This window comes from Typha latifolia, chromosome 3 (assembly GCF_019914945.1).
Source record: "Typha latifolia isolate L0001 chromosome 3, TyphaL0001v2, whole genome shotgun sequence".
Lineage (NCBI taxonomy): Eukaryota > Viridiplantae > Streptophyta > Magnoliopsida > Poales > Typhaceae > Typha > Typha latifolia.
The window spans coordinates 9,395,835-9,405,477 of NC_133088.1; positions in this window are offsets into that span (position 1 = coordinate 9,395,835).

Genomic DNA, 9,643 nt, shown 5'->3' on the forward strand with positions numbered 1-9,643 from the left:
AAATTGTATGTATTATGAATATCAGTACATAAATTTAATAATTATAATTTACAACACTATCTATTAATCTAATAGAAATATAAATACATAGTTACATCAAAATAAGTATTATCTATATTTATGCATAATATTTTATAACCTAGTTAATCATTAATTATACTAATTATAATTAATAATCATCATGTTTAAGAATATATATTTATTATTAAAATAATTAATGTCTAAATAATTTATCGACATTAATTAAGGAAGTAATGCCTAATTAAATAAATAAATATAAAATAAAGTAGATAAAAAACAATGTCACTAGTGCTGGGCTCGTCTCAGCACTGCCTGCTATAGAAAAGAAAGGAGTAGAAGGAAGAAGAAATAAGAAGAAGAAGAAGAAGAAGGGAGGAGAAGAAGAAGAAGAGAGAAGGGGAGCTGAGGGAAAGAAAGGAGAAAGGAAGAAGAAATATGAAGAAGAAGAAGAAGAAGAGAAGAGGAAGAGAAGAAAGAGAGGAGGTCAGGGAGGAGCTTGCGGACCTGGGCCGGCGGGGAGGGCGTCGGCCACTGCTGGCCAGCCAGCAGCCGGCCTCTCGCGGGCGGCTCGGCTCCGACGAGCCTGAGCTTGGGAGAGAGTGAGAGAGAGAGAGACAGAGAGCCAGAGAGAGGGAGGAAGAGTTTCTTACCGGCGGCAGCGGCTTCGGGAAGGTGGCGGCGGGCTGACGTTGGCAACAAGGAGTGCAAAAGAAAGTCGAGAGAGAGTGGAGTGAGAGAGAGATCAAGAGAGATAGATAGATAGAGAGAGAGAGAGAGAGAGCGAGGAGGCAGTGGAGGGGGTTGCAGTGGTGCCGGGGACCGCCGCGGCCAGCTGCGGCAGCGGGCACGTGGCGCCCCCACCACGCAAGCTGCATGCGCAGCTTGCTTGGGCACGAGGCCGGCCATAGTGTGGCTAGTCGCGTCGTGCCCAAATTTTTTTTAAGATTGGGTTATTACAGATCAACCCAAATGGGATAACCAAAAACTCATGGTGACCATGTCAAGAGCGAAACGCGTCTTCAGAATATCCTCCTCCCTAATTCTGAGCTGGTGATAACTCATTCGTAGGTCAATCTTTGAGAACACTCGGGCACCACAAAGTTGATCAAAAAGGTCCTCAAAGCGAGGGAGGGGATATTTATTGTTCACTGTTACCCAGTTCAACTCTCGATAGTCGACACATAAGTGTAGGGTTTCATCCTTAACAAATAAGACTGGAGCACCCCAAGGAGATCCTCTAGGCCGAATGAATCCCTTGTGAAGGAGATCATCAATCTGTCTTCGAAGTTCTGCCATCTCTAGAGGTGCCATCCAGTAGGGCGCCTTTGACACAAGCCTAGCGTCGGGAACTCACGGACCACAGCCACATCCGTAAGAGATAAGGGCCCACAAGGTGGAGCTGGCTCCAAGGAAAAAGGGATGGAGTAATAGCTCGGCACCAACTGTTGGGTCTGGAGTGCGGAAGATATGAGCCAAGAGACCCGGGCACGACTTGAGAATCCGACAAACCGATCCCCCGCGTAACTATAGCACCACTTCCTTTCGGAAGCAATCAATGGTAGCATGGTATGACGCTAGCCAATCCATCTCTAGAATAATGTCAAAATCTTGCATTTCCAAGGGCAGCAGATCCACCAGAAAGTCTCACTCGCTAAAGCTAATGAAGCAAGCATGGAGGACATGACTAATCTCATATGTGTCACCCAAGGGAGTGGATATCAGGAGGGATTCATCAAGAAATTCGGTAGGATGATCAGCATTTAGCAGAAAAGTGTAAGAAATGAATGAATGTGTGGCCCCCGTGTCAAACAGAACCTTGGCAGGCCGAGAAAATAAGTCACAATACTTGTAGCAACCTCATTAGAAGCCAAAGCATCCATCTCTGTCATAGCAAATACACGACCAGTGCGAGGGCCTCTAACTCAGTGTGATCTAGCAGATCCACGACCCTGATCACCAAGGAAAGAGGCGCGAGAGGCTCTGGGCACCGATACTGCAGCAGACGGTAAGAGGGGGCAAATTGCGTCAGGCAGTAACCGCGAAGATGGCCTTGCTGCCACACAAGAAGCACTGGGCTGGATGACGAGGATAAAGGCAATCTCTGGACATGTGATCCTCCTTGCCACAATTGTAACACGCCCGCATCCCGAAAGGTCTGGGTGTGAACTTGGTCCTACTGGCTATCGAGGAGCCTCGCACGGGACCACCAATGCCAGCTTGAGAGAGAGCTTAGCTGATGCCCCCAAACTATGGGAGCTTGCACTAGGAGGAGCTTACTCAAAGATAGAACTACCTGCCTGGTATGGATGATAAGTAGGTTTAGACTAAGAGGAGCCACCCGACCCCAAGCTCAAACTAGGACGGTGGCCATCCCGTCCCAAGCCCTAACAATGACCCGATCATTCCCGGTCCCGATTCAAGATCTTCCGCTCCAAAATATTAGCTTCAGAAACTATGGCCTACTCAATAGTCATGGCGTAGGAAAGAGGCCCCAAAACATATAATCGCTTCCTAATGCCAAGACCCAAGCCCTCACAAAAGCGCTATGCCATGACCCCATCATTAGGAACCAAGTAATTGATAATATGAGATAGGGCATCGAAGGTCACCTCATATTGAACGACTATCAAGGTTCCTTGCTTCAAGCTGTTGAAATCCCTTCGCAGCTTGTTCCTCACTGCCATGGGGAAATATTTCTAGTTGAATGCCTCAGAAAACATGGTCCAAGTGATAACCTCTGACCCTGGTGTCAACCGGATCAGCCTCTCTATCGCTTGCCACCACCGCTTAGCATCACCACAAAGAAGGAAGCGAAGGAGACACACTACTGATCAGGGCACTCTAGGGTATCCAGAATTTTCTTGACATCCATTAACCTTCTGTAAGCCTCCGATGGCTCGGTGGCACCACTAAAAATCGAGGGATTCAACTACATGAAGCGGTTCAGGGATGTCCCTTCTCCACTACTTTCGGGGTTGCTAGGTGCCTCATCCATTCGTGAGGAGGTTGCACAGACATGTAGAACTATCTCGATCAATCTCTCCTGCTGTTGGACCAAGCATGCAAATGTCTCTATGCCGACCGTTTGTCACCTCTATATTGGGGTTCCCGACTGGGACTGTTGCGCCCTTAGAGACGGCGGTATAACGACGGTGGGGTGGCACCCTGGATTCACGAATTGACAACCCATATTAAGAGCTAGATTGTAAACATAGGTATTGACAAAAAGGGAGGGTGGTAGTTTATGCCTCCCGTCAACTGAAGGACTACGAGAACTACCCCACTCATGACTTGGATAGCTGCAGTTGTTTTTGCTCTCAAAATTTGGCAACACCACCTTTATAGGGAGAAGTGCAAAAATAAATTTTGATCATAAGAGCCTCAAATATTTATTCACTCAAAAAAATTTAAACCTTCATCAGCTGCAATGGCTAGAATTGGTCAACGATTATGACTGCACCATCAACTACCACCAAGGAAAGGCTAACATTGTGGTAGATGCGTTGAGTAGGAAATCGTTGGGCAGCTCGCCTTTGTGCTTACTGACCAATCAGTCTTTTTGAGGGACTGGCAACATCTGGATACTCCAATACTGGCTCAAAGGGGAGGTAGGAGACTCCTTGCCCAGCTCACCTCCAAACCCACCCTTCCTGATAGAATTAAGGCAGCCCAGATCAGGGAGACGATTCCACCTTTCTTTAGATTTTACAGCAAGTGCTGAGCAGCAGGAGGAGCAAATTTAGTTCGGACCCAGCCAAACTTTGAGGGTCGGAGAAAGATTATGTGTACTCAAGTCAAGGGGATTGCAGGAGGAAATTTTGGCGGAAGCCCATCAGTCTGCTTACGCCTTACATCGTGGGGAAACCAAGATGTACCATAGCTTGCGACAAACAGTTTCGGTGGCCTGGTCTAAAGAGGAGCATTGGAGAGTTCGTCGGTCGATGTCTGACATGTTAGACGGTGAAGATTGAGCATCAAAGGCCCGCTGGTACACTTCAACCATTGGCTATTCCTGATGGAAGTGGGAGCACATTATAATGGATTTTGTTACCGAGCTACCAAGGACCAGGAGAAAGAAGGATGCCATCTAGGTTATTGTAAACAGGTTAACTAAATCGGCACAATTCTTGCCGGTCAGCGTCTCCAACTCGATGGAACAGCTTGCCATTCAGTTTAAAGATGAGATATTATGCCCACATGGGGTTCCTTCTCCATCACCTCCAATCGGGAACCCAGATTCGTGTCCCGGTTTTGGCGCCACCTACATAAGTCCTTCGGGACCAAGTTGCAGCACAACACAACTCACCACCCTCAAACTGATGGGCAGACTGAGCGTGTCATTCAGACCTTAGAGGACATGCTTTGGGTCAACATAGTAGATTTTGGGCTGGGGTGGGTCTGGCATTTGTCGTCAATTGAGTTTGTATATAATAATAGCTATCATTCTAGTATTGGAATGCCTCCTTACGTGGCCCTCTATGGACGCAAATATCGTTTGCCCAATCAATTGGGACGTGGTGGGGGAGAGAAAATTGGAGAATGTAGTACTAGTTGAAAGCTTCTATCAATAAGGCCCGTTTAATTCGGGAGCGCATGCGCATTGCTCAGAGTCGACAGAAGAGCTATGCAAATTATCAGCATTGTGACTTCGAGTTTCAGGTTGGGGATAAAGTTTTTCACCATCACCTTGGGAAGGGGTTTTCCATTTTGTGAGAAAGGGCAAATTAAGCCCTTGTTTTGTGGGCCCATTTCAGATACTGGAGCGCATTGGACCAGTGGTGTACCGGGTCGCCCTACCCCTGACATAGCCCAGATCCACGACATCTTTCATGTTTCCGTGCTGAGGGGTTATATGCACAACCCTTCCCATATCCTCTAGTATGAGCCTGTCCACTTCCAGAAGGATTTGAGCTATGAAGAGTAGCCGATATAGATTGTTGACAGGGGGATGAAGACGATGAGAGCCAAGATCAAACCTTTAGTCAAGGAGCTCTGGACGAACCATTTAGTGGAGCAGGCCTCGTGGGAACGTGAGGATGATATGAGGACAACCTACCCTTTCCTGTTCGAATCACTGAGTTATTAAATTTTGAGTCGAAATTTTTTTATAAGGGTATTAGAGATGTAACACCCAAAAAATAAAAAAAATGTGAAAAAGAAGCAAGCGGGGCACGTGCCCCTCTTCTCCTCCCTACTCACTATGGCTGGCCTTGGCTTGAAACAGGGATGCCTTGTGAGGCCAAGGTAAGGGGAGGGCAGGCTAGCCCTTCCCCCACCTACACACGCCACCGTCACCATGTGTGGAGGGGGGCGGCCTCTGCTCCTCCCCCTCTCTAATTCTCTCTCTCTCTCTCTCTCTCTCTCTCTCTCTCTCTCTATATCCTCTCTATTTACTTTCCCCTCGAGGAGAGCTTGGGTGTCCTTTGCTTTCCTTCCACCTTTCTCCCTCCCACTCCGACCATCACCGTGATCGTCCATGATGCGGTCGGGCAAGCGTAGTCGTTGTTGTAATGTAATGCTCCCACCTAGAATAGGCACGTTCACGCCCACGTGCCTACATAGCACGCACGGCGCACGCGACAGGTCAAGCAGAACTTAATCACAAAATAAATTATGACATCATCTAATAAAACCTACTAACATATCCATGTTGACATAATACATCACCAAATAAGTTATACTATTAACCAAATAAATCTGTTAATATAGCAAGTCCATAATAATATATACTAGACAACTACATAATCTGGCAAGGCCCACACAGGCCACGACAAACTACGAAATACAACTTATAACCACAAACATACGAGTACAACATAATACAATATATATTGTACAAATCATCATTTATACAATAAAGTACAAATATCAAATAATGGTATGACATAATATCTAGATAAACTATCTTCTATACCATTTCATGTCTATAGCTCACCTCATCTTTTCTCTAAAATATCTTCTCATGATATCTCAAGTCGTTATCACGTACTATAATATCTAGAGTGGTTAGACAAGAAATAATGAGAGTAATGAGCTAAAAGCTCAATAAATAGACCTTACCCCGAATCAGTGATGCCAAACAGAAAGTAAATCAAGTACTGGATAATATAAATCACATAGAAGCACCTTGTCATGAATGCGAATATGAATGTATTCTCAATAATATATAAATAAAATATAGATCTCATGTCATAACTGATCAAAGTATATAATACTCATCAATGCATAAACAATCTCAATGTTATACCATCATTATAACTCTCTCAAATTTGACATGATGCTGGGATATCAAATGCAACCACATATGATACATATTGACCACTCAATAATCATATGCATTTCTCCACATCTCAATCATCAATGTCATTATCATACTTGACCACTATACACAGCCAACACCCATTAAGGCTCAGAGCATACCTCTGCCAACCGTTAAGGGTATCTCAATCTTATAAACATATGCACCAAATAGCGAACAATATGTGTCCGAATGTCTACTGCACACAGACTAGTGACCTCGGATGTAAAGCCACAGTGTTACGGATCACTAGAGATGATCCGCGACAAGGGAGTTTTGGCTTTGATTAGGGTGAATGATAGTAGATGGAGAGGGTGGAGGAGGGATGATGGCGGTGGTGATGGTGAGGAAGAAAATGGGCAGCGATGGCGGTGATGAAGGGTGATTAATTTACTTCTACTCCTAGGTTATCTTACTCTTACTCCTAAGATAAACTCAAGGCTAGAATAGTTTCTCAATGCTTAACAAAGGAGCCTAACCCCTCTATATATAGAGGTCGACTACAATGAGTCCACTAGGACTAGCCCTAAAGGCTGACATGACACGAATATGGATTGCCTTAAAGGCATGATTTAATTGGATATGTCTTAGAAGGCTTACTTGACTTATCTAGACTTGCCTTAATGACTTGTTTGTACTTGCCCTAATGACCCACATGACTAAACTATACTTGCCTAAAAGGCTTATATTATGAAATAATTTAAAGATAAATAGACTTGATCAATCGAGGCCAAAGTACCTATGTGCCAAGTTTTTGTTCATGATGCATCGAACTGATGTCTGATGTCTAGCAATCAGGCTGGACTTTGATGTAGACCCAATCTCCTATTGCGAACGTCTGATCCTGGTGTCGCCGATTTTAGATCTGCTTCATCGATTCTATGCAATTGCTAAAGGCTCAATTAGTAGACCTTACCCCGAATCAGTGAAGCCAAACAGAGAAAAAATCAACTACTATATAATATAAATCAGAAAAAGTATTATGTTATGAATAAGTATATGAATATTCCTTAATAATATATAATTAAAAAGTAGATACCATGTCATTGCTGATAGAAGTATATAATCCTCGACGACGAATAAGTAGATCTCCATTAAGTTGTATCATCATAACTCTCTCTCAAATGACACATGATGCATGCCGACTATGTCATGATGTCAAATGCAATGGTGTATAAATTATAATAATTACTCAATAATTAGGTGAAATTCTCCGTATCACAATCAACACCGACATCTCGGTATATCATCATCACACTAGACCAATGTGCATAGTCAACACCCGGTACCCGATCTCAACATCATGTCCGAAGGCTCAAAGCATACTACGCGACCCGCAAGAGTATCTCAAATATAATCATACCCCGCTACCCGCTAGGGTACCAACATCCATCCAGACCAGGCACTCACATAGTTGATAAAAATCTCGTTAGGATAACTTGCCACATATGCCCTGGCGAATGGCATGTGTCCAATTGTCTGTGCGCACAGACTCAACTAACCTGGGACATGGGCCACGAGATATCGCATATTAGCAACCATAATCATCACTCTTGGCACCCCTAACCCTGGCACCTATTCGGGTATCCTCACGCTTTCTATCAACTATCATATTAATCACATTTCATGCTTTCCTTCCAAATGACAGATCATATGCATATATCCAATATGATAAAAAGTCACTGCATAACAGGAATTTAGGTGGAATAGGAATTAAGAGAAAAATGATACTATGTAGTCTCCACTATGTAGTCAACACATGCATACTCATGCTAATCTATTACATGCGTACTCATGCTACAGAACAAGTCGATATACAATCATATTGGTAGAATCATCTCTAATCATCTCTAATTATCTCTATATATATCACCGATGTACTCATATCCTAGATCAGCATAATCAAATGCATGATAAAATATGCTCCACTGTAATCATCTCTAAATAAAATTATATAATTATTCTGGAGGCCAAAACATGCATGTACATAATATATAATATAACTTAATTTGAGAAAGGCGTCTAAGGGATAAGACTACTCACCACCACTGCAAATGCTAAACAACAACTCGTTCACGCTATTACGACAACGATCAAGTCTCGATAACTAAGTCCACGGGGTCTTGAACCGGGGGGTTGGGATCTGAAATTATTTATAACAAATAATGTAAATCTTTCTATTAATTACAATTAACCTGGCTAGAAAATAATTTCTTTTTGTAATCATCCACTCTTCATTCCTATATTTGTTTTGTTTATTTATTAACCATAATTATATTATTTAATAGTATAATAAAAATATAATTATCTGCCTATTATTCTCTTTGATAATTTAGAAAAATAAGAATTAAGTTACTGCAATTAATTACGCAGGAATATACGTATACAACCCTAATAATTATTTCTACTTGCCTAAGATTAATATAGTAATTTATATTCCAGGTATTTTATTAAACATGATATAATTAATTTATATGAATTAAATAGATTAGCTTAACTAAACTAATTAAATAATTAATAACAAAATCAATTATCATTAAAATAGTATCAATAATATGCATATATATATATATTATATATAGTGCTGGGCTGAGCCCAGCACCTTACACCGAGAGGAGAAAGAAGGGAAGGAGGAGGAGAAGAGGAGGAAGAAGAAGAAAAAGAGAAAGAAGAAAGAAGAAGAAAGAAGAAGAAGAAGACGAAGAAGGGGTTGGGCCGCAGGGGAGGGGTACGGGTGGTCACTCAGCGGCCGGTCTCTCGCCGACGGCTCAAACCTTTGGCGATCCCGAGAGGAAGCCGACAAAGAGAGAAAGAAAGATAAAAGAGAGGGACAGAGAGGGAGAGAGGGAGAGAGAGAGAAAGATAGAGAGAAAGAGGAGGGAGGCTCACCGGGGTTAGTGGAGGTGGCGGCGGCAGCAGCAGGCTGACGGAGTGGCGGTGGTAGTAGGTAGAGAGAGAGAGAGAAAGAGAGAAAAGTGAGAGAGAAACCGAAAGAAAACAAAGAGAGAGAGGGAGAGAGACGGTGGGGAGGGAGGCTGGCACTTGTCGTGTGTGGCGCCCTCCCCTGCTGCCACTGCATGGCATGAGGCTGTCGTGCCGTGTAAAGAAGAAGTTTTTTTTTTTGGTTGTTATATTTTCCATCCCCCTTATAAAAATTTCAACCCCAAAATTTACATACCTCTAAATAATTCTAGATATTTGGATCGTATCTCATCCTCACGTTCCCAAGATGCTTCTTCTACTGCATGGTTTCTCCACAAGATTTTTACTAAAGGTATAACTTTGGTTCTTAGTACTTTATCTCTTCTAGCAAGAACTTTCATA